We start from the raw sequence: 27,500 nt of genomic DNA on the forward strand, positions 1-27,500 counted from the left end.
TGCCGAGAGAGAGAGAGAGAGAGAGAGAGAGAGAGAGGCTGTGTGTGTTAGTTTGCCTGACGTTCGGTTCGAGCTACATGCTTACCAGATGAGTAATGTGGGAATCTCCCCATTACAGGATTTGGTGGCTAGCGGTTAAAAGGGGGTATAAAAGTTTTTTTCTTTTTTATGCCTGGGAACGCCAATGAAGAGATTGGTGACCAGTTAGAAAATAAAGGGGTTATGGCTTAGCGATAGTTTTCGAATGACAAAGCCTTTGTGGGATTGTGGAAAATTGTTAAATATGGAGGGGATTGTTAGTTTTCAGTTACTTAGTGAGAAAAAATGAGAAATATCTATCCGTTAACTGTGAAGGGAGTGGGAAGGATTTTATTGGACTCAGCATTTTTCCCAGGGAGTCAGCCTAGGAGCAGTGGGCGCACTCAGAGTGACTTTTGCTTGTGTGATGTCGAGTGCATCCTGAGACAATCGTGCATGTATCACTGCCGTGTCTTACGCGAATTCCGAGATATTTTTGTTCCCATTATGGAGTGGTGAGTGTTAAAATATTGTTTATCAAAGGGGAGGGTTTTTGTTTAAATATTTCAGTGGAATGGGATTGGTTTAAGAGGTCGAAAATTTTTTTTCTTTGCCCATAGTAGCAGAAGTGACGTGTTTTCTTTATTCACGCGTGTTTATAATAGACGTATTCGTCTTTGTTTAATATGAGGGTGTATAAGATGTATTTATACATGTGAACTGTGCTTAGATAAGCATATTTGGCTTAGAGACAGAGCGGCCACTGAATTTCACGGGCTCAGCACATTGCAAGGGGAGTATGGCCTGCCTTGAGGGAGGGTATTGCGTGGGTACTGCATACCTCGAGAGGGGATTGCAAGGAGATGGGGACTACTGGTGCATGCCTCGGGGAGTGTCAACGTTCAGTTGGGGGAGAAATTTTTTTTTTCTCAGTGGGGGTGAACTCCTTTTTTTTCTTTGTGTCGGGGTGTTGGGGGATGGGTTTGCCCTTGACAATGAATACTGAGATATCAGCTGATTGATTAGTTGATGAAGTGAAACGCCCGTAGAGTCTTTCTTTTAGAAAAGAGATATTTTCTTTTCTCTCCTGGATGAAGAGAAAAGGAAATAAAAAGAGAATTGAAATGCATTGTATGGGTGTATGTTTTCCTTGTGCCTTGGAAGACACAAATATATTGGGGAGACACAGATTATTATTTTTTTTTTATTGTGTTGGAGAGATTACTTTGAAAATGGTGCCGAATGGTGTTGCATGGTGCCGTAAATGGTGTTGCATCTGGAGAAATTGTATGTCATGAGATTCAGCAATACTGTTGTATGCAATTTAAATTTCACCCTTACTTGAGATCATTGCAAGAGAATTATTCGGCTATGGCAGAATAATTTTGGTTATTAATTAATAATTTATTATACTTGAGGATGTGTTTACGGGAGGGTTTGCTTAAGTATCAATTATTCATTACTTTTGACTTGTTGTTTTATGAGAGATTTGAGATATTTCGTGGGAGATTATTTTATAATTATTACAGATAATTATTCAAGGAGAATTATTACAATGAGTTAATAGGAGAAGTCTTGTCTTAATTATTTGTTGAGTTTTTGTAACTTTGGAGAATATTTCAGTCATTCACGATGAAGAGTTTTGCTGAATCTTGATGAATCTGACTGAATCTTGGTGAAATGTGTTGAATCTTGCTGAACTTTTGCTGAATGTTTTGCTGAATTCCTTGGAGAATGGATAAGCATTAACATTGGTGATATTTTTTTTTATACTGATACTGGTGATTTTCATGATAGCAAAGTTTTGGTGATTTTGCTGATAATGATGTTTCTGATACTGAGTTTTTTTATGTATACTAATACGTGGGTATTATAATACTATCAAGGGAGGTGAAATCTTTTTTTGAATTTTGGGAGGAACTAACAACACACTTTTTTTGTTTTTTCTTTTTTTATGAGTTCAGCAGATAATTGCTTGACATCTAGTGAGTCACGGGAGATAGTTGATAATGTCGTTGATTTTTCTTTTCTCCTTTTTTGGAAGTTAGCCATCGCTGACACAAGTTTTTTTTTTTATCTAGGGTGAATTTGAGTTTATTTTTTCTCTCCAGTTGGTGTGAATATTTTTTATTATCTCAGTTCGTGACTTAGAGTCATTGTTCAGGAACGTGTTTGTGTTTAAGCTATTTGATGCTGTAGAGAAATACACGGGAGAATTTCTTGCACGTTTTGAATGCATACACAATGGCACTACATTTTTTCTCTGGATATTTGTGTTCCAGAAATTGTGAGTTTTCTTGCACAATACCTTTGTCGTATTTGTGACAACTTTGTGAGAGATAGGAAACTTAGCTAAGTTTTCTAAGGGCCTTTGTCGTAGTGCATATGGAGAAGTCTTGGCTAAGACACTGTGAGTTTGGAGTTCTGTTATAATAGTTGTGGCACATGGGTGATTTTTTCTAGAATTTTCTAGACAGTTTTTTTGCCGAGTTTTTGCCCTTTTTTAGCAGTTATGCTAAATGGGAGAGAATTGTTTATTAGTTTTGATCTATAACATTGAGTTATTCTCTGAAGAATTGGAGTTATAATTGGAGGTATATATTATTTTTGAGTTATAATTTGAGATATAATGTATTGGGATAGGGATTTTTTGGCCATTTTTGATATTTGCCAATGTGATGAGAGCTATGTTTAGTTCAATTATTTTGCAGCCATCTTTGTTGCAAATGGAGACACATTTTTTTGGAGATTATGGGGCAATATTTGTGAGTGTGTGAGCTAGATGCCTTGAGTGCAAATTTTTTTGGAGATAGGATTTCATTTTTTTGATATTCCTTTTTGGAGGTATATTTTTTGGAGCCTTGTTTTGTTCCACATGGAGTATTGGGGAAATAGAGGTAAATATTTTGTATTTGCCGAAATAGAGGTGATTATTCATACATAGGACTACATAAGCATATAGTATATATCCCTAAGAAAATCAAAGCTGTTATCCGGACCTCCCTCTCTTTCTACTATTAATTTTTCTTGCTTATCTCTTTCAGAGAAGCATTCCCAGGAGAGCATCTGGCAGAGAGAGAGAGAGAGAGAGAGAGAGAGAGAGAGACAGACAGACAGACAGACAGAGACAGAGAGAGAGAGAGTAGCCACAGTTTCTGAACAATGACTCCGGGAGCTTCATAACTTAGCTCAGTTCTCTGAAGTTCGCTTCAATTCAAGTTTAACATGCAGTAGTAGTGAGTCTCGCGCAGATATGATCCTGGAAAACACTGAAAGCACGGTCTGGAAGGAGATCCAGGCCAAAGGCGCTGAGGATTACGGTGATGAGCGTGTCTCGAGGTTAGCCATGGTATAGGTGTTTTTAACTATGGTAATATTGACCTTTCTTCCTATTATTATTATTATTATTATTATTATTATTATTATTATTATTATTATCATTATTATTATTATTATTAGTAGTAGTAGTAGTAGTATAGTAGTAGTAGTAGTAGTAGTAGTAGTAGTCGTGGGATTATATATAGTTCGACTGGTACCTTTATAAAAGCCTAATAAAAGAGAAATGATAAATAGGATAAAAACAAATTATAATAGTAATATCACTCCTGTTTCTATTATTACCAATAATAATAATAATAATAATAATAATAATAATAATAATAATAATAATAATAATAATAATAATAATAATGATAGGAGCACTAGGCACGATCCCAAGATCCCTGAAAAGGAATCTAGAAAAACTAGAGGCTGAAGTAGCTCCGGGCCTCATGCAGAAGAGTGTGATCCTAGAAAACGGCACACATAGTAAGAAAAGTGATGGAGGGCTCCTAATTGAGGCAGGATGCAACCCGGAACCCCACACTATAAAATCCACCACCCAGTCGAATTGGAGGGAATGTGATAGAGCAAAAAAAAAAAAAAAAAAAAAAAAAAATAAAAAAAAAAAAAAAAAAAAAAAAAATAATTAATAAAATAATAATTAATAATAATAATATGCTGGAAACAGTACCGTTTATTTACAAACAAGTTTTATTAAAAATAATGGCAGAATTCACAGAATTGGTTTTGTACAATATTCTTTCAATTCTCCTTATAATACCTGTTGACGACCTCAGCCTGTCCCTGATAACCAGTTTGCCTTTCATAACACCAGCCCGAAATTCCGTTGACGACCTACAGCACGATGAATATTGAACAGCTGCTTCATAATACTAGTGTGCCAGAAAGACAAATCATAAGGAGAAATGAAAGAATATTGTGCAAAATCAATTCTGTGAATTCTGCCATTATTTTTTATAAAATAATAATAATAATAATAATAATAAGAAGAAGAAGAAGAAGAAGAAAAAGAAGAAGATACATTACTACCATGGTTAGTTAATAATAGCAATTCCATGACTAATTTCGAGACACACTCTATCACGTTAATCCTCAGCGCTTTTCGCCTGGAACTCCTTCCAGCGTTTCCCTGGACCATATCTGCGCGAGTCTCATAACTGCAGGAGTTGGCTGTGCTCTGGGCCAAACTGCATTTTAAACCCGAATTGAAGCGAAGTTCAGAGAATTAAGCCAAGTTATGAAGTTCCCAGAGTCATTGTTCACAAACGGTGGCTCTCTCTCTCTCTCTCTCTCTCTGCCAGATGGTGCTTTCGTGGGAATGCTTCTCTGAAAGAGATAAGCAAGAAATGTTAATGCTAGAAAGTGAAGGAGGGCCGGAAAATGGTTTTTATATATATAAAATATATATATATATATATATATATATATATATATCATATATATATTATATATATATATATATATACATATATATGATATATATATATATAGTATAAGGTATATATATAATTATATATATGATATATATATATTAAGTTGTACATAATAATTTTTATTAATATAATATATTATTATATGTATATTATATATATATATATATATATATATTAATTTTATATTAATATATATATTTATTTTAAAATATATTATATACCATATATATAATAATATATATATTTATAATATTTATATATATTATTATATAGATTAATTCTATATTATATATTAAGTAAATCTTTGTAAAGAGGGGCTACAGAACTGGCCAGAGGATAACCAACCCAGAATTTCCTAATATAAGAAATTATGCAGCTCACTGTAGAATTGAAATTAACAAAATACCTTTTTCGATAATTGACAATACCCAGCACACCTAATATATAACGACACTTGAGTCTTTATATATCAAGCACTTCATTCCTTCCCTCAATTCTAGTCAATCCTCTACTCAGCTTTCCTTGGCTCAGTCGAGATCTGGGCGAACGATGGTCCTACAGCCATTCCTTTCTTATCCTTCGCTTTGTAAAGGTTAATATTCCTGTTTAATCATAAATTTCGTCAATTTTAATGTCCTCTTGTAAATAATTTTAGTTTTTTTTAGCTTTTAACAATATTTTTCATGAATAACATTATTGTTTTATGTATTCCTATTTAAATTAGCAAGTAAACTTTAATTATATATTTTTTATAAATGTGAATTAATTTTATATTACAGACTGATGATGTGTCAGGATGGCACGAAACGTATCGTAATAAACTCTTATTGATCTTCTGAGTTTCGGTAACCCTACAGATGACTACATGTTCGCACCTTTTGATATATATATATATATATATATATATATATATTATATATATATCTATATATATATATATATATATATATATATATATATTATATATATATATATTGTCTTTTCTCACCAAACCTGTATTTCAATTCCATCCCAAGACGGCCTCAAGAGAAAAATAAAAAAAATAAAGTAAAACCGCAGTGTTCAACACCCCGTGAATTGCATTCCACGTTCCTGTCTCGATCTTATGCCGGAATCCACAAACCAGCAGGTGGAATGGTTCCCCATCAGCAGTTTTGAGTCGTAAAAGTGACTCCGGGTGAGAGCGCTTCCACGACGCAAGGACAAATACATAGACACGTCTCCGTCATAACAGAAGGATAACCAAGGAGGTAAAGAGGCTCTGTGTGATAACAGAAGGACAACGGAAGAGGGAAAGAGTCCCTGAAGGCTCTGGAGACTTTACAGAACAAAGTCCCATAATGGCGGGGGTCGTCGTATCTCTGGCGATAAGGTTTGGATTCTACGTCGTGACCATCACTGCTCCAAAAAACATTTCTGGGTCCGTGTTTGCAGATGGGCACGTGTTCTTCATTTCGTTATTCTAATCATCGTTTAGCATAATGCCAACATTTCACATTAGATTTTACATAGAATGGGGTTATTTACATGCCATATTCCCTGTGTGATTTTGTATGGAGAGAGAGAGAGAGAGAGAGAGAGAGAGAGAGAGAGAGAGAGACTCATGAGCTAGAATTTTCTTTCTCGGGGAGCTAGAAAAGTTTAACCACCGTTAAGAACACTATGTGCTATTTAGCATTATTATTAATGATGATATTATTAACACAAATTATGACGGTATGACAAACTCGTGGGCTTACATATATATATATATATATATATATATATATTATATATATATATATATATATATATATATATATATATATATATATATATATATATATGTATATATATATATAATATATATATATATATATATATATATATTACTATCTTTTACTCATTCTTACAAGGAAAGGTGTGGGGGTTTGTCGCACATATCTTACTATGTTTTCCTTTCAGATGAAATCCAGTTTACTTACAAGAGCATCAAGATAGAAAACGCCTATGTCCTTCTGTTTGTACCTGCTTCTATTATTTCTAATAAAGCGGAAACAAATTCAAATATAACTGTAGTGGCAATATGCAAATCCATTTGTAAATTCAATGGTACGTTTCAGCAAACAAGTTTCATAAATACCCAGATTCGAAGAAATAATTTTTTCCCACAATTACTTCCCTCACTGTATTTCAGTTGCAAACCAAGACACCCGAGAGAGAGAGAGAGAGAGAGAGAGAGAGAGAGAGAGAGAGAGAGAGAGATAAAACCACCTTGTTCACCACCTCGTGAACTGAATTCTATGTTCCAGTCTGCTTATTCCAGAACCCATAATCCAGCAGGTGGAATGGTTCCCCATCAGCAGTTTTGAGTCGTAAAAGTGACTCCGGGTGAGAAAGCTTCCACGACGCAAGGACAAATACATAGACACGTCTCCGTCATAACAGAAGGAAAACCGAAGAGAAAAAGAGGCTCTGTGTGATAACAGAAGGGAAACAGAAGAGGGAAAGAGTCCCATAAGGCTCTGGAGACTTTATGGTTCGAAATCCCATAATGGCGGAGTCCGCCGTATCTGCTCCAAAAGACATTTCTGGGTTCGAGTTTGCAGATGAAATGTTTTTCGTTTTGGTATCGTAATTACCGTTTAACATTAGTGCCATGATCTCGCATCAGATCCACCTAGGGGGAAATTTCCACTACATTCACAGTGTGAATCTATTGAGAGAGAGAGAGAGAGAGAGAGAGAGAGAGAGAGAGAGAGAGAGAGAGACCCACGGGAGGGGTTGGAATTATGGTATTAAGGTTAAATGTCTGAAAAATATTGGGTGTTTGAATAACTGTTAAACACGGAGACATTTTCTAAACGCCCGAGGATAATGAAGACGTTTGAACGCAGGCCTAAAATTGTGTCGATAATAGCTTCGCAGGTATGATAAAAATTCAAGTGTACAACCACCCAGCAATATCGTCATTATTGGTGAATGTGATTCACCTGTTTATGTAATTCAGTTTTGATGCCATCATCCATTTTTTCTCATTCTGTACTGTAATACTAAACATTTTGTCCAAGGAAGTGAGAGGATGTATAAATAGATAGTAAGATCGATTTATAAAGAACTTCGACATGTAGAAAGGCAGTCTATAGATTGATCAACATATGGAGTTGCAAAAATTGCACGTATACTTGTGTATATGTATGTATACGTGTGTGTGTGTGTGAGAGAGAGAGAGAGAGAGAGAGAGAGAGAGAGAGAGAGAGAGAGATTTCTTAGGACACTGTAAAATCTCAACTACCGTTAAGAACGGTAATACTATAAGGACGATAAAATTTCAGTAGGTTCAATTACCTAACGACATAAAGGTTGACAATATCTCTGTCTGCCGGTTTGAGTCTGGTGCTGTCCTGGCTAAAATTAGCTAGAGCAACATCAGATACAAACGTAGAGGAAATATGAAATTCCATTTGTAAATTCAGGAGTGCAATTCAGCACGGAACGTTAATAAATGCTCAGATACTAAAAATAAAAAAGAATGTTGCGTTTTACGTCCATTGTTTCCCTCGCTGTATTTCAGTTTCATTCCAAGACAGCCTCGAGAGGGAAAAAATGAAATAAAAAAAAAAAACCGCTGTGTTCAACACATCGTGAATTGAATTCCGCGTTCCTGTCTCGATCTTATTCCGGAATCCATAATCCAGCAGGTGGAATGGTTCCCCATCAGCAGTTTTGAGTCGTAAAAGTGACTCCGGGTGAGAGCGCTTCCACTACGCAAGGACAAATAAATAGACACGTCTCCGTGATAACAGCGGGAAAACCGAAGAGAAAAAGAGGCTCTGTGTGATAACAGAAGGGAAACGGAAGAGGGAAAGAGTCCCATAAGGCTCTGGAGACTTTATGGTTCGAAATCCCATAATGGCGGGGTCCGCCGTATCTGCTCCAAAAGACATTTCTGGGCTCGAGTTTGCAGATGAAATGTTTTTCGTTTTGGTATCGTAATTACCGTTTAGCATTATTGCCATGATCTCGCATCAGATCCACTTAAGAGAAAACCTACCCGAGAGAGAGAGAGAGAGAGAGAGAGAGAGAGAGAGAGAGGGAGGAGCAGGGTAATGTATCTAAATGTGTAACAATGACACCTCAAGATGAATTCTGTTTGTTGAACGACTGTCAGGCACGAAAAAAAGTTTCCAATGCCCTATTATATGTGAATAAGGCTTCGGTAATTCTTTGTGGTCCCCCAAAACAGTAAACAAATAGCTCGAAGTGTTAAACATCTTTGTTGGCCCACCTCTGAAGAAAACTATGTAGGCTCAAGTTCTGCTTTATTGCAAATGATTACTTGCAACGTTTTTCCTTGTTCCACCACAAAGATAATTTCGACACTGTATAATAACCAGTAGTAAAACGGAAAAAAGAACGACCTCAAGAAAACTTTTTAAAGCTACAATTTTTTTAATGCCATTTAAAGCTGTTTCTTTTCTTTATAGTGAAGTCTTCTGATATTTTTAGAATATAAGTAACCTGACCTGACAATAATTATTAGGGACCTTTTTACCCATTGTAACATATTAGGCCAAAACTACAGGTGTTCTTGTTTACAATACTCAGTATTCCAGTTCCCTCTTCCTTCACCTTCCAGACACTCTTTCTTAGCAATCATTCTTGCTGTTGCCTTCATTCACTTGTCAACTTACAGTGAGAATAGTGAATTTTTTTTTTTACTTACCACTGTGTTATGTCTGTTCTTTGCTCTCTCTATTTTTCATTTATTTTACTCTCGTCACTCGGCTCTCTGGGTTTTCTCTTTATTTAGAAATGTTTATCACCAAGAGCGCATCAAGCTGTTATAAGTCAAGCTTAGTTCGTTGAAATAATTTGTTTTGTTTATTCTCTGTTGCGTTTATTATTCCACTTTTTCAGTCGAAACTCTGAGTTTTCTATTTAGGTGAAAATATACGTACATCACTGAGAGATAAAGTCGTTCAAGTGAATAAATTCCTTATAAAAAGATAAGTCTCCCTTTAGACGTTACGAGGTATTCTGTTACACCACAGTTACTCGAGATTTCCAATCCACTGGGTCACCTTTTTTTTTTTCTTGGAGAGACTCGAGTCAAAACCAATTCAAAACCCTTGCCTCTCGCCTCTTCTTTTAATCCTCTTGGGCTTCTTTTAAAGGTGCACTTTCTCTCTCTCTCTCTCTCTCTCTCTCTCTCTCTCTGTACTTTCCAGGAGGCCCTTTTCACACCTGAAAGACGTCCGTAGACTGCGAACACTCGAGGATAAGAAAGCCTTGGATCGCTTGCTTGTGCGGTGAAGGTTTCTCGCTCTCTACAGAAATTGGAACTCTTTCTTCGGTTCCTATTTTCGTCTTTCTTGTCATCGGTGATCTTTTTCAGACCATTTACCACTTTTACCACTTTCGCTACTCTCTCTCTCTCTCTCCTGTTTCCCAGTACCTCTCTCTCTCTCTCTCGTGTTCTAGACCATCTCTGTCTCTGTCTCTGTTTGTCTCTCTCGATTGTTCTAGAGTCCATCTCTCTCTCTCTCTCTCTTTCGATTGTTCTAGACCATCTCTCTCTCTCTCTCTCTCTCTCTCTCTCTCTCTCTCTCTCTTTCGATTGTACTAGACCATCTCTCTCTCTCTCTCTTTCTTGTCTGTCGATTATGTCAGGGGATGAGAGAGAGAGAGAGAGAGACAGAGAGTCTTATTCTATAGTTTTTTTTATTTAAGTGTAACAGCATTTGGATTTGACGCAATTTCAGCAAAATCAGCCACAGCTTTATAAACATGTCAGATAAACTGTAGTTAATGTAAATCACCTCATTTAATGAAAACCATTGACTTAAAATTTCATTAGTTTCCCCTCAAATGTTCTCATTTTTCAGCCATTTTCATATCGGTAAAGAGAGTTCGTTCAGTTCCTCATTTTATACCTGATCTGATCAGATCATTGAACAACATAGTAATCTAAATGTTTGGAAGTTTTTTAAAATTAGTCCGTTTAAATTCATCTACGCTCATCAACCAGAAAAAACGTAAAAAGTATGATGGCAATAACGGTCACAGACTCAAACATAATTTACAAATACGAGTATAAAATGGCATTTTTGGTACCATTGGGATGGGCAATAAAGGTCGCAGTCATATACGAAAACGAAGGGTGAAGGAAGATGAGATTAAGGTAACCCCAAGGGAAATAGGGAAGTGTCATCACTGATTTGTAAAATATGGGAACTGATAGGATTTGCGGAAGAATAGGAAGAGAATCCTGGAGTTTGGAATTGGATTGAAAAAAAATTCGCGAATCAGTACGACTTAAACGTAAATGGTTTTTACAATAACTGAGAAATATTGGTTGCTTGTGAGTAACCACGTGACCTTAAATGAGAAGGCACTCTGTTTTGACCATGTCCTGAAATTGTACCTTTAAGAAAAGAACCAGAGAAGGTATATTGACGATTAAGAGGTTCCAAGAGCAAAGGTATCGATCAGACGAAAGTATTTGTAACTTATTCAATGGAGGAAGAAGTCAGAGGGAGAAAGGCCTCTAACAAAGATGGATACAATTAAAACATGCCTCTCAAAGAACTACAAAGCATTGAAAAGAACAGCTTTCGACTTTTAATTGATACGTCTAACAAATTCAGAGTGCCTCAGTGGCGTGGTTAGTATGGTGTTGGCCTGCCACCTCGGTGGCTGCGAGTTCAATTCTGGGGCATTCCATTGAGGAGTGAGAGATATGTATTTCTGGTGATAGAAGTTCACTCTCGACGTGGTTCGGAAGATACGCCAAGCCGTTGGTCCCGTTGCTGAATAACCACTGGTACCATGCAACGTAAAAACACCATACAAACAAACAAGCAATTTCAGTCCACTAGTCTAGAGTCTAGACAGATCTCTCAAAGACAGACAAGTGTGGAGCAACGATGATCATCATAATGTCGGAAAAGAGAGAAAAAATTGAAATGGCCAAGGAAGGTATTCATTCATCAATACCCTTAGGTTAGGTCTAGGTCGATATAAGGTAGCCGGAAGGCAGGCAGCAGCAGCAGCTGTCCCTCCAGGGAAATCTAGGAGAAAGGCTGTCACGTTATCCTGCCGGGAATTCTGGAAGAACTATGGCTGGTGTTATTACAGGGAATTGATGGATGAGAGGAAGAGGCAGAAGCAACAGATATGCGACAGTGATGGAACCATTTTTGTTTACGTTTTATGTAACTGGAATACGTAAGATCAGCTTATTTGAGTCTTGTATGGGCAGGACTATGTCTGCTGTAGTAACCCCAGTACACGCGACCGTCAGCAGTAGAAGAAGACCTTCCTGATTATTCAAAAAGTATAAATAAAAAAGATAGTTTAGAACGATTTCAGAATACTGTAGTACAACCCAGTGTTTTGTATTATGGACATGAATAATTTTCTAGGTCTAGTGTATTACCTACAGTACACGCGACCGTCAGCAGTGGAAGAAGACCTTCCTGATTACGGCTGTCAAATTTTTTTTAGTAAACTTAGTAAAAAGCAACGGATTTTACGATCCCAAGTGACGTGAATGCTATATGGCAGACGGATAAAGCTGGTTGATTTTCCGTGTTGGGACATCTCAGCATTGTCTCTGACAATGTGAAACAGAAACAGAAGTCTTAAGAAAATGAAGGTGACATAATGTCCAATAATTTCAGGACCACTTTCTGATTTATACATAAATATAAGGCGAGAATTTAGGGGAGTATGACGAAGTTGAGATCGTCCCAAAATCAAAATAAAATTTGGGTATTTCTTTGTAATACATTTTAGCTAAAACGGTTCTCTTTTTTTTTCACTAATGAACCAAATTACCTTCCTCTTTTCAGATCTTGGTAGAGTAGGCACCCTGAAGACAGTTACTGCTGCAGAGTGGGGCAGTGTTGCCAATTGGTATGTGTTTACCCTCCAAACAGTGTATAAGATTTACACAAAACCGGGGAAATAAGTGAAATTAGCGTATCTATTTGTAGTATATATACATAAGAGCAATTTTATCATTATTGCTTTTCCAAGACAACTAGAATTCATGGAAACAGTTTGTAAATGCATCGGCGTATGTGTGAAGTTCCACTAGATTGGCAACGATGGTGTGGGATCTGCGGTGGGTGGTTATAACCAACATTCTTTGGAAGTTTGAATCTGAAATTCAAAAGACGTCACTATGAGGAACTGAATATATACAACTTCATAATAATTAATATCGAAGGTATTGTACTGTATTCATCTTGTTAGTTTTTAAAGCATATTTACGAGATATGCAATATGCTAACTGATTTATGAATATGGGGTTGCTCTCATCTATTGAATGTAGGCTTCCCCTCTTGATGATGACGAATGGATGATATAGTCATGGAAAACAAAGCATTCAAAAATAAAATAATGAAGGTTAAAAAAAACATGAAAATACAGTAATTGTGTATATAGTGTAGGTTGCCATCTGCAAAATATTGAGGGAGTTTGTACAAATGTAAACATATTTTCGAAAACATATAACCATATTCCAGTAAGAATACGTAGAATCATTTCATAATTTATCCAGTTCGCGTCTTTGAGATATGCCAGATGGTAGAATGTCTCACCATAGTAAAGTTAGGATCGATTACTTACATTGTTGAAGATATGAATTGCCACACACTTCCATACACACTTACACATACATTCATACATAAACACACACACACGCAATATATATTTATATATATATATAATATATATAATATATATGTATTACTATATATTATATATTTATATATAGTATATTATATATATATTTATAGAATAATACCGACATATGACAAACCACTGAAGCGTGTAATGTCTAAAAGTAACAAAAGATTAGATGGATAAAGGAGATGAATTGTAACCCAAGCTATTCCATTTTTAATACTCCTCATAAAAATCTAGAGATGAAAAAAAAAATCCGTTGCAATACATGAAACTTTCGTGATGACGTTAGACACACACACACACACACACACACACGCACACACAAACAATCTCCCTAGAAGCTGACTGTTTAGAAATTATATATATCAGCAGTTTACACTGCCTGTGCATATGTAAGTGTTTACATAATAAAAATATGGAATGTTAGTCCATATATATAAAAGACTAAAACTAAAGAGGTCAACCAGATTGCTTGCAGGAATGTGATCAGACTAGAGACGCTAAAGATGACGTATACAATAAGTATGTAGGCTAAGATAACATGCCGTCACCTGTAGTCATTCAATTGTTTATAAACTTTAGTCCAAGCTTCCTGCTTGAGACAAACACCGTGACCTATAGCTCAAGCGGCCTACGTGATCTGTAGCGTGTCTCATTTTGATTGTATGTTCGTATGTATGTTCGTATGAAACTATGTCATCTGATTGTATGTTCATATGTTCGAACTACTGTCTGTTCCTTCATAACTTGTAACAGAGATGGTAGACAGGCAGAACAGAGTTAGCTATCGTCATTAGAAGACCTGTATCTCTTTACCTAAGCTTTATCATGTAGAGAGAACAGAAGTAGCCATCATCATTGGCAGAAGCGATCAAGCTATCGTTATTAGAAGACTTGTACAATCATACCTGACCTTCACCATGTAAAACTTCAGAAGAATATATCTATTTTTATACTTCGTGTTTTCTACAAGAACCTCCTCACCGAATCATCATGAGTTTAACACATCGTCGTCATAAACAAGAAGATAATCCCGACTTCGTAAGTGATCTACAAACCCCAAGTCACTCCCATGAATATGGAAGTGCAATACCAACCGACTTAGCGTAAGATTATCGCAAGTCTAACATTACCTCATAGGGCGCCTTATTATACAAGGCAACAGCCCTAAAAGTGGTGGCAAGCTTACCAGAAGGACTCTACAACTTCTCCGAAGAAAAATCAGAATAATGAAGTATCATATAAGAACTCTTCAACGACGACGAAAGCAGCAGATTCTTCAAGCAACCTAGTATCATCGTTTAGTGAATAACTTCAAGAAACAAAACCGACGTGTCCTTTTCCTACGGCAACGCAAGCTTCGTCTCTCATTAGAATCATTCAAGAAAACATCGTTAGTGAGTGTTTCCGGCACTTCAAGAAACAAACCAAACGCTTCTGCAGCATCGGATCTTTCAAGGGCTCGAATCATCAAAACAACGCGCACGGAGGAAACTCAAGCCAAACCAGGTCATCCGCTAAATAGAGAAGGAGGACCAAGGCCGTGTGTCGTTATCGGAACACCGTGACTTCCCACAAAAGCAAGCTAAGTACAATTTTTTATTCATTTGGAGTAACTTTGAGTGTTTCCTTTGCAGGTCGAATTTCGTTATTCCTGTGGCTGAAGTTACGAGACATTCTTAATCTTACTTTTTTACAGAAATTATCTACATCATTGAGATTTCGCTACTGCGAGTTTTTTATCTTTGAGTGTCTGTTTCCAGAAGTTCTACTGAAATATCATAATCATATACTATGTTAATTTTATAATTTTGGGTGATTATTAATCCCTTACGTAACAAATCATATTAAACAGTGAATATGCGTTTACGAAGTGGACGTCTGTATTTATACAGATGCATGGATAGGGTCGTTAAGCACCGTAGTGATTAGAAAACACACAAAAACAAGTGGAACACCCGTACAAATCTAGATAAATTAGAGGTAACACTATTTCGGGTCATGACAATAAATGCTCCTTTGCAAGTCCCGATCGCAGTTTTAGCCTTGAGTTTTTTTAGTTATATAAAATATCGGACCTCAATGACTCAACTTAACTTTAAAAATATGGCTGGATTGCAAGGAATAACATGTCTGTAAAAAACTTTCATCAGGCTAAATGCGCTGACCAGGATCCCTCACTATTTCAAATTTTAGCAAAGAATGAAGTACAAACAGTTAATATTGAATGCAATAGAGATAACTTGTCTTAATAGTAATCACTCAGTTCCTAATAGTTCGTCATTCATTGCTTTATACGTAACCAGCAACATAATGCTAAAAACACACAATACGTTGCCGATGGTAATAAAGAGAAGGATCCTAATTATTACAAAAAGAAATAGAAACAGTAGCCCGTTCAGAATCAAACAAGCAAACTCTGTGACTGTGTCACCTAGTCAAGTGGTCAAGGTCAGTCAAAACTGCCGAAGTGTTCAAAGCATAGCAAATTCCACACAATAAGCGACTCTAGCAGAGTGGGGAAAAGCGATGTTGGTTCATACATGCCAATATCTTTTTGAATTAAAAAGGATTTTTCCTATGAAACACACGACCGTATAAAGTAATCAGAGCAGGTTTTCGTTTTTTTTTAATACGTAAGTTATTATAAGTAGTGGTGGATAAAGCCCAACTGTACGCGCCGTAAAAATTAGAATATCTTGTTTTATTCCTTTAGTAAACGTAATATCCTGTATTTACGGACTCACCGTCTGTTATTCGAACTTCCCTAATGAGAAGTCCGGATAAGCGAGCGCTTACAGATACCTCTATAGTTATAAAAAACATTGATCTGTATCTAGTGTAATTGTAAGATCCATCTAGGGGTATACAAAATATTATCTTACATCCTGCAAAATAAGGCGTGTTTATCAAAGGAAAATCCTATAAACCTTCAAACATATTAAAATCCGTTTGAACAAAAAGAGACAGTTAATCAAATAATAACTTATATAGAAGAACAAATCATTTGTCTCATAAATCGTAACATTGTTCAAATGACCCAACAGAATTCTCCCACAACCGCAGTCGCAGTTTGCACGCAAAATCTCGAGAAGCATGCACCCTCGAATGTCTTAGTGCGTGTAAAAAGACTTTGCTGGGAAATGAAATTTTAATCCTTCCCGACACTCTGAAATATAACGATTTCCGCGAACAAAGCCCTAGACACGGTTGACTAGCAGCAACAAGTTAAATCTAGTGATCCACAAACGTATACATATCGTGGATACGGAAGTTATAAATATCGCATTTTTTATTGTTGCTAATTTTAATCCCGCCCAACCAGTCGTAGATGAATCTCTCTGATAATCTATCTAAAGTAATATCCGTAAAGTCATTCAAGCAGAGGTGATTCAGCAGAAATTTTTTTTATCTTTACCTGAATACCAGGAAGTTTCTCCACTGGCGAGTGATCTCTGGAAAAAATGGATGTAATTTAACACAAAACACGGTCTAAGGACAAACATAAAGCTATTTACGTACCTTCGTATAGATTCTCAATGAAATTTCAAAATAGAGATAAATGATGAAGTTGAAAAATGTTAGTAATAGGAGTCATTAGGAAATCAAATAAGCCCATATAATTTTTCTCTCAAATGTCATGCCATAAAAGATCGGACTTGGCGTATCTGCGTAGATTCTGTCGCTTAAACAAGGAAACGACTCCCGATAGTTTCCAGTGCGATGTACCGACGACATCTTATCTCTGTTTGGTTAGAATAAATTTTTTTCACCAACTTGGACTTACTTAAAGGCTTTTACCTGATACCATTACCTAAGTGATTGTACCTCATATACCGTTTTCAGCACGCTCAGGGGACATTATCAATTTTTACGTATGCCTCCGGCTTACGTTGCGCCCCAATTACAATATAGTGTTTGGAGACTTTTAGGGGATAACCTACATGCCTATATGGATGATCTTGTAATATTTTCTAATACCTTAGAAGTACATTCACATAAAGTAGAGCTAGTGCTACAGAGACAAAGAAAAATAATCTCAGAGTAAAATATCTAAATGTGAGTTTTTTAAAACCGAACATGTTTATCTAGGTTTTATGTGTCTAGTCAAGGTCTTAAAGTAGTCCATGGTAAGGTGTCGGCTATTCATAACTTTCCGGTACCTATTAACGTAAAAGGGGGATACAGCACTTTCGCGCTTTAGTGGGTATTACAATCGTATGTAAATATGTAACTCTTCAATCATGACAGCTCCTTTAACAGATCTTACGAAGAAGAGCGTAGATTTATTATGGTCTAAAAAGCATCAACAGGCGTTCGATATCTTAAAAGCGGAATAATGCAGCTCACCTAACTTAAAAATCCCTGATTTAAATAAGGAATTTTTTTTTATTGCAACAGACGCCTCAGACCAAGGGGTAAGAGGGGTACTACTTCAGTAATATGATAAACAGTTCTTTCCTATAGCTTTTTATTCACGTAAACTAAAGCCCTCTAAAAGTAAATATGCAGTAATAGACAAGGAAGGGCTAGGTATCGTTAACTCACTAGTACATTTCAAGTTCATAATCTACGGCTATCCTGTTAAAGTCCTCACTGAGCATAAGTCACTTACCGAGTTTTTCAAAGGCTTTAATCACAGTCAAAAGGGAACTCGGTGACAAATGATCATTCAGGTCTTTGGAGCCAAGATAAGATATCTACCTGGGAAAGCAATTATCTTAGCTGACGCATTATCCCGCAATCCCGCACCATACTGCAAAGAACCATTAATTGGACTAAAAGATATAGAAACATCCGTGCCTATTGTTAAAACCGTATCTAAACAAGAAAATTCCTTAACCCAAGAGATCGCGAGCATTGAATATCTGGGTCGGAGCGCAGAACTGTTACAAACTGAACAAAGCAAGAGTCAGCAGCAATAAGCAAAATAATAAACACTTCGAACAAAAACAGGGTCAGCAGCAGCTAAGCAAAAACAATAAACACTTCGAACGAAAACAGGGTCAGCGGCTAAGCAAACAATAAACACTTCGAGCAGAAACCCTAAAGCAAAAGTATATTTAAAGTATGTGTATCAGAATAATGTAATCAAATGTAATATTATATGTAGGTCCGTGACGAGGAAAACCCGAAGAACACAGCAGATGACTAACGACCAGGTAGTAGTAATAATCTCTTTCATACCAATCGTCATAAACTGGTTGCATTCCGTCATCCAGGTTTCCCTACTATGTCACAGAAAGCTAAATCACTGTTTTACTGGCCTACAATGCTTACAGATATAAAAAGCACATAACTGATTGTAACACGTGTCATGAAAACAAGGGACACACTAAGACACCTGTCAGTTAAGGGCCTATCCTGTGCCAAATCAATCCTTGAAAGAATATACGTAGAATTATTAACAGAATTACGAGTCTGACAGAGGGAATAAACTCTTCTTAGTGTTAATAGTTCCTTGACACGTTAGATAGAAGTAATAGCACTAAAAACAAACACCGCAATTGAGTGCATTAGGAATATTTATGAGTGCTAAATCAGTAAACATGGAATTCAACACATGATAATCTGACTCGGGTGGTGTAAATCAATAATAATCTCCTTAACTCGTGTGTGAACTCCTTTCCATTAAGAAAAACCAATACTATATTTTATCACCCAGAGTCAATCGGTTTGGCAGAATAACGGATAAATAAAAAAGTGTCAATGTCTTACGAGTTACATTCGTGATATTGGATCCGAACTGGATTATAGCGGTTCTCGCGGTTTTAAATACCTTTATCATTTATATCTTGTATCTATAGAATTGATGCCGCAAGTAGCCTTATACGGTACGCCGCTAGAACACTTTTCCACATATTCAAGCCAACCATTAATTTATCAAATATATATAAAAAATATATAAATAAATAAATAAAAAAATAAAATAAATATGGATACAAGTGGAGTCAATATAATACACTCCGTAAGAAGTCGGAAGGGTTACAAATTATAATAAAAAAGGAATCACGATAAAATCAATAAGCAAAACGTAACCATAGGTTAATTAAATATCCAAATATATATGCGTAAAGATTTGAACTCTAACTTAACGCTTAGTAATGACAAATAAGCTAAAAGTTCAAAACACATATCCAAAACCTACTGACATATTGTCTGGTCCCGGTGATTTATATTCGTAGTCAATGAAAAAAAAATAATAATAATAATAAATAAATAAATAAATAAAATAAAATAAAAGAGATTTTAAAGTCAGGAAGTCTAGAAGTGAAAATGTTATCTATGGAATAATCCTATATGAATCTTATACAGGGCTAATAATATATATAGAATTTGTATGGAAACCTTTTTCATTAGTTTGAATAAGGAATATTTAATTTAACATAATTACAATTATGCAGATTTCCAACATGAAACTAATATATTGTTCAATTTTGGTACTGTTTTTTTTTTTCAGACATTCTTTTCGTGTGGGTCGAGTATTAAAAGATAATAAATTTATCCTAAAGTCGTATTTATTACAGCAAGTAACGTAACTCTTAGCTGGCTGAGAGCAATCTCCTGCCAAGTGACGACGTCATCATTGCCGTATCAGCATTTGTTCCTTTTAACCTCAATAATCTGCTTACACAGGCTTCATCTCGCGCTTGCAAAGCAGGTTGCTGGAGAAAGGAATGCTTAGCCCGAACTTCTCATGGGCAAGGCAGACGTTAGGTACAAGTGTCTATCGGTATGCGCAATGCAACTTGCAATCATTTTAAAATTAATAAACAAAATAAGGAAATAGAATTTCTATAACATCAAAATGAATTAATTTTTTTTTTCTGAACCTCATAGACATTTAGAAGTATCAAGTCATGGATATGAAATATTTACTTGCAACATTAGTTTATTACAATCCAAGTAAATCACATTCATGGGAAAATGTCACATTTTCTTGAAAAAAAAAACCCAAAGTTTATATAGAAATTAGTTACATAGTGGGTTTTTCGTTGCATCTCCTACCTATTAATAATGTTTTAAAAGTTAACCTCAGAGGATGTGCGCGAGAAAATTGAATATGAAACTTTTGTTAGGAGCACATAGGATCAGATTTTATCACAACTTCAAAAAATCGGCATAAAGAAATACAGAATCATGCTTAATATACTCTTTGACTCTTATGTTGCCTGGCAATCTTACAAATAGCTCCATTTTCCACTTCTTTGTCTAGTAATTTACTACCAGTATGATCGAATTTTCTTTGGGAATTCGTATTGATATCTGTTTATTTTTTATAATTATGGATATTTTTACAGTCATCATAGACCTGGATAGGTTCACTCATTGTTAATGCCATGGATAAAAAAGTTTGTACAGCTGACTCTTTTGAATTCCAAAATATCAGCGAATTCATGTGGGTTAAGTCTGGTCTAAATGGCTCTCTCCCCTCCCGTATTTGGATGTTGTCTGAATTTACTTTGCCCTTGTGACAAGTATAATTTCACTTGCAGGCTGATTAATGGAACCTGGTTACAGTATCCTGCAGTACGAGAGTTTCACATCGCAACTTAAAAAAATCGTTCGTCGCTGCGGACGACGGCAGTCGATTAACAACCGCCTACAATGTGAAAGGAATAAGCACCATCATGGACTTCTTCGACCGACACCCGTATCCCGTCGTTAATTTCGTTTTAATGCGGAACGCCCCGGAGACTGTCGGAAATCGACTACAAAAAGGGACATACTTCCGACAATTACGACCCGAAGGATATTCAACTCTACTTTGCTGGCGAAGGACTCGTGCTGGGATGATTTTATTCATCGCGAACGTAATCGTGTAGCTTAGGACGCAGAGAATAAGTATGAGCGCAAAATAGAACGTTGGACCCGCCCAGGCAAATTTTCCCCTTGTTTTAACCCTGTGAAATTGGCCGTTTCATTTGGCTATAGGTGGTTGTCTGGAACTGTGTAATGGACGAAAAGTTGTTCGAAAGCTAGTTAAATGTGAAGTAGTATAACCTCGGTCATGTATCCTATATATATAAATGATCATAAATAACAGAATCTAAATATATTTTTTGCGTGTACGCACTAGGAATCTATATATAAATGATCATAAATAACAGAATCGAAATATATCTTTGCGTGTACGCAATAGGAATCTATTTAAAGTGCACATATATTAATCATAATTATATGAATCCATATACATATGTATAAACAAATCAGGTAGCCTATAATCAATCTGTTACCTTTTATCTTACTAATATATGAGTTAGTATATGGATTAATGAATCAGATATATAACATTTAGCATAAAAATCAACGAATCAATCAGCATAAACATTAATAATTTTATCAATTCATATATGAAATTTTTAATCAGTTAAAATATGATTTTTATCATGTTAATCTTCATTCTATACAATTGTCAGAGTACATTAGTATTTTCTGTAGCATATGTATCTTAAAGAGATGAAGTGAAAAACTGTATCAGTATATATCACGTGATCACTATTATTTACGAATATTATATGCATATTATGTCTAATATTTTATTACTTGAATCTGTATTTGTGTACACCATGAATTTTTTTTTACTTATAAGTACTTTCTATTTTCACATAGTGTCTGTATCACACTCCTATAAGTCAAATGCAAGTCAAGTTTGAGTAATATTCAGTAGTTGGTTTTGGTAGCTGACCGAGCTAATGTAAGTGTTTACATAATAAAAATATGGAATGTTAGTCCATATATATAAAAGACTAAAACTAAAGAGGTCAACCAGATTGCTTGCAGGAATGTGATCAGACTAGAGACGCTAAAGATGACGTATACAATAAGTATGTAGGCTAAGATAACATGCCGTCACCTGTAGTCATTCAATTGTTTATAAACTTTAGTCCAAGCTTCCTGCTTGAGACAAACACCGTGACCTATAGCTCAAGCGGCCTACGTGATCTGTAGCGTGTCTCATTTTGATTGTATGTTCGTATGTATGTTCGTATGAAACTATGTCATCTGATTGTATGTTCATATGTTCGAACTACTGTCTGTTCCTTCATAACTTGTAACAGAGATGGTAGACAGGCAGAACAGCGTTAGCTATCGTCATTAGAAGACCTGTATCTCTTTACCTAAGCTTTATCATGTAGAGAGAACAGAAGTAGCCATCATCATTGGCAGAAGCGATCAAGCTATCGTTATTAGAAGACTTGTACAATCATACCTGACCTTCACCATGTAAAACTTCAGAAGAATATATCTATTTTTATACTTCGTGTTTTCTACAAGAACCTCCTCACCGAATCATCATGAGTTTAACACATCGTCGCATAAACAAGAAGATAATCCCGACTTCGTAAGTGATCTACAAACCCCAAGTCACTCCCATGAATATGGAAGTGCAATACCAACCGACTTAGCGTAAGATTATCGCAAGTCTAACATTACCTCATAGGGCGCCTTATTATACAAGGCAACAGCCCTAAAACATATTGGGCTTTTGTTGAGAAGTTCCCAACAATTTTCTCTACAATTGCTCTTACTATGAAAATGCGTTTTCAATGTCCTGACAGTTCATTATATTACTCTGACATCTTTCCATTCAGTAGTATGATTACGCTCATTCATAAGTCGAAAAAGGCTTCTTGCTGTGCGTCCTATTGTTCCATTAAATTTACGCATTCTCAGTCGCGTTGCCTTTTTGTATGATATTATTTTTGTATTATTGTCCCCGTGGTTTTGGAGTCGTTCGTAAATACACCCATTTGCCTGCACTAGCGAATTCGTAATTATTTACTCCCCATTCTTGGTGTTGAGGAAGATTTTTATTATGAGTCAGTTTGTCTACCGAAGTCAAAGCTGGATGCATAAATAAACTGATGAGCGATTTTACCTTTATAGAAGTCAAGTGCCAATATTTAATGGAAACCAAAATGGGAGCCGTTGAGATGAACTACTTGTGTGGTATATTTAGCGTAATATTAAGTTATTTTCATGAAAAGGATAGAAAAGGTGGGATGGTCAAAATATCTAGAGCTTATAACAAGTATTAGAAGAGATAAAATGAGGGATTAGAGGGTTTCCAGGTAGTCTGATCGCACGGAGAGACTGCGGGAGAAATCATTTGTAAAAAGTGTTTCATTTTCAAATGCCATAAGAGAGGAGAAGAACACTCACATATTTCTGGACAGGAAGAATGAGTTACAAGGCCGTTTATAAACATAACATTTAGTTAGGAGGTATTTATTTCTTGAACCACTGATTTCCTAGTCAAAATTCGATAAGGATTATTTTTAAGCTGCTGTTCTTCGATCGTAATACGGCATACTAACTATAGTTTATACTAATGTAGGTCGGAGTTATCCATGCATTCAATACTTACCCAGGTCTGCCTGAATATACTTGAACATTTCATAATCCTTTCAGTGGTTCTCAAAAATGATCTTAGTACCTTAATACAACATACTAACTACTGCTTATACTACTATTATAGGTCGAAATTATCCAGGGATTCAATACTTGTCCAGGTCACACTGAAGATACTTGAACATTTCATAATCCTTTCAATGGCTCTCAAACATTACTATATCAAATTAATACAACATAGTAACTACAGCTTATACTATTATAGGTCGGAATTATCCAAGGATTTAATACTTATTCAGGTCAGACTGAAAATACTTAAATCATTTCCTAGTTCTTTCAGAAGCTCCTAAAAATTGCGACCCACTTGTCATCTCTTTGGTCCCTATTGATGGCCCTTTAGCCTTTTCCCAGATTCGAAGCCGACACCAAAGCGATTTAATCACTTATTTGCGTGTGATCTATTCTCTCTTGTGATACGACCCATAAAAATCATCGGGAATGAATGGTAGTCCATTTGTAAAGTGAAATCTGTTTTCCGGAAATATGATGAATGGGACAAATACTGAGGAAGAAAAATAGGTCTTTTGTTTGAAATTCCGTCCCTAAAAATACAATAAAATTATTTGAAAAGGTACACCTGATGTATCCTTTTTCGTAATAAAAAGAAAAATTCTCGAAAACAAACATTGCATACAAATTATTTTTTTTTCATCTATAAATCACTGAAAAAGAGGACTTTTGTTTACTAACGTTGAATGTCATCAAGACGATTAAGAGCAGTGAAGAGATATATATATATATATATTTTTTTTTATTGCAAACAAATATCAAAAAGATTCACAGGGATGGTATATAATGATTTTCAATACCATTTTCCTCCTACCGAATATGAAATTGCGAAACACAGTGTAACTCTCACTAAAACAATAGGTATAAATATTTTGTTGAACCGTTTGATTTTCTTTTGAGAGCTCTTCGCGTATATTAGTGCCCATTGTATGTTTCCTGCTTTTGTATGAATCTTTTGTTCGTCGGTGTGTATGTTTGGCCGTGTGCAAAGGCACCGGAAAACAGAAATTTACATCGAGATGGAGTTCCTCGTTGGACGAGTCGGTTAAGTGCTCGACTACCGATCTGGTGGTCCGGGTTCGATCGCCCGGTTCTGCCAACGCGGAATCAGAGGAATTTATTTCTGGTGATAACAATTCATTTCTCGATGTGGTTCGGATCCCACAATAAGCTGTAGGTCTCGTTGCTAAGTAACCAATTGGTTCCTAGCCACGTAAAAACATCTAATCCTTCGGGCCAGCCCTAGGAGAGCTGTTAATCAGCTCAGCGGTTTTCTTAAAACTATGATATACTTAAATTTTAACTACATCGAGATGAAAAATATTTATACCATTTCTTTCACTGAATTAACTTTGTTCAGATATTTATGGATTTGTATCATGTGTCCAATTATTCTCAACGAATAGTTGATTCTGGCAGATGATGCAATAATGATTATTGCGAGCTGGAGGAAATGGTCAACAATGGCAAATGTTCAAAAGGAGTCCAGGTTGATGAAGCAATGAATGATAATTTGAAAAAGGATTTTCGTAAATTACGGACCCAATTTCATACTAGTGAATTACAGATTTTGTGGGAAGGAAAGATGTAGGATCTATGCAACAGATACAGCAAAGAACAGGACCTTTTTGAAGACATTTAAAGGGATACGTGACGGAATCATTGAGCCAATTATCTATTATGAAAGGGATGTGAGAATATTGAAAAGGACGTTCCAAAAAACAAAAAAGAAAGATGTTGATGATAATAATTGCTTTCATAGCCAATGGGGAATGCATTAGAAATGAAGGGGTCAAAGGCTTTTGAGATTTACGCTACGTGGCAAGGACGAATGAAATTTTTGTATATATATATATATATAATATATATATATATATATATATATATATATATATATATATATATATATAAAGGAAGAGGTGTCCGATCAGACGACAGTCATGTACACGTGTTTTATTAAGAAACGTTTCATGTTGTCACCAACACATCATCACTCGGCAATTGAAATTCACAATCAAAATAAATTTAAAAATTACAATAAACATTAAAATATACTCAGAACGTTAAAGTAGGGAATAAGAAGAAAACTACCTATTCATAAAGAAAGAAAGAGCTGAGTGACTAAAACGGTAAGGTCTGCACACAACGTACCTCACGCCAGAGAGAGAGGGGATGACGAGGTGTTGGAGTTTAAACTAGGTGAAAGGTGCTTAATAAACAAAGACTCAAGGTTAGTTAGATGGGTAGTTTGCTTTGTGGTGCCAATAATAGAAAAATGTTTCTTGTCGATAGTAATTTTTACAACTCTTTGCATGTATTCTTATATTAGAGAACTCGGGATTAGAGATTCTGGACCCAGTTCTGTAACTTAATCCAAATTGGCTGTAATACCGGACTTGAAACAGTCTACGTGAAGAACCAACATAAATATCAAGACATCTTGGGCATTCAAATTTATATATAATATTGGACTTCATGAAAGTTTTATAAAACCAATTTCCTTTTCAGTAATATTTCTAACTTTCACACGTAAACTATCTGAATGAATAAATGGGATGGGTGCATACATGGTTAACTTAGGTACATTAAAATTATGGGTGGGTGCTGACAGATACTTCGCTAGCAATTCACTAATAATGTTAAAAACCAACTAGCGAAGTATCTGTCATTCAACCAACGCTCAAGAAAATTAAAGGAAGATTATCAACGGGTGTGACCTAAATTGGCTTACCTGTGGATAGACCTCTTGGTATAAATACCACCTTCTCTGTAACTTTTCTCATTCATCTACCTGAAGAGGGAGACAGCAGTCTCTGAAATATAGTATTTTTCTCTCTATATTTTGGTGTTTACACACACACACACACACATATATATATAATATATATATATATATATATATATATATATATATATATATATATATATATATGTGTGTGTGTGTGTGTGTGTGTGTGTGTGTGTGTGTGTGTGTGTGTGTGTATGTGTGTGTGTGTGTGCTTGTGTTTAATTTTTCTATTCGTTTATTTTTGCCTTTGAAATATTTCATTATTCCGGCAGATGCCATACAGCCACATACTCTTGCATTGTTCACCAGTTATAATAATCAAACAATCATAGTAGGATATTGTTTTTTTAAATTGCAACCTATCAAGAGAGAGAAAAAAATTTTTATAATTCCGTGGACTTAGACAACAGTTCATTCAAATAAACTTTTCGATATATATATATATATATATATATAATATATATATATATATATATATATATATATATATATATATATATATATATATATATATATATATATATATTTATAAATTTCTACTTCGTTTCATATCAAGAGATTTTAAAATCGCTCATCGTTCTTTCGAGAATATAACTTCCTTCCCCCTGCAATAACCGAGACTGATACCTGGATGATTTAATCATAAGTTTATTATACGCATGCATCATCGCTTTATTATACACCCGTAAAGCTTTTTCTGCCCAATTCTCTCTCATAATAGTTCACAGGAATTCTTGTTTGTCGCACAATGAAAACGCGAACCAACAACAATTCGCGGAATGTAGATTCTAATCAACAGTGCCATAAGTTTTTGCTAT

Source organism: Macrobrachium nipponense, chromosome 9 (assembly GCF_015104395.2).
Source record: "Macrobrachium nipponense isolate FS-2020 chromosome 9, ASM1510439v2, whole genome shotgun sequence".
Taxonomy (NCBI): domain Eukaryota; kingdom Metazoa; phylum Arthropoda; class Malacostraca; order Decapoda; family Palaemonidae; genus Macrobrachium; species Macrobrachium nipponense.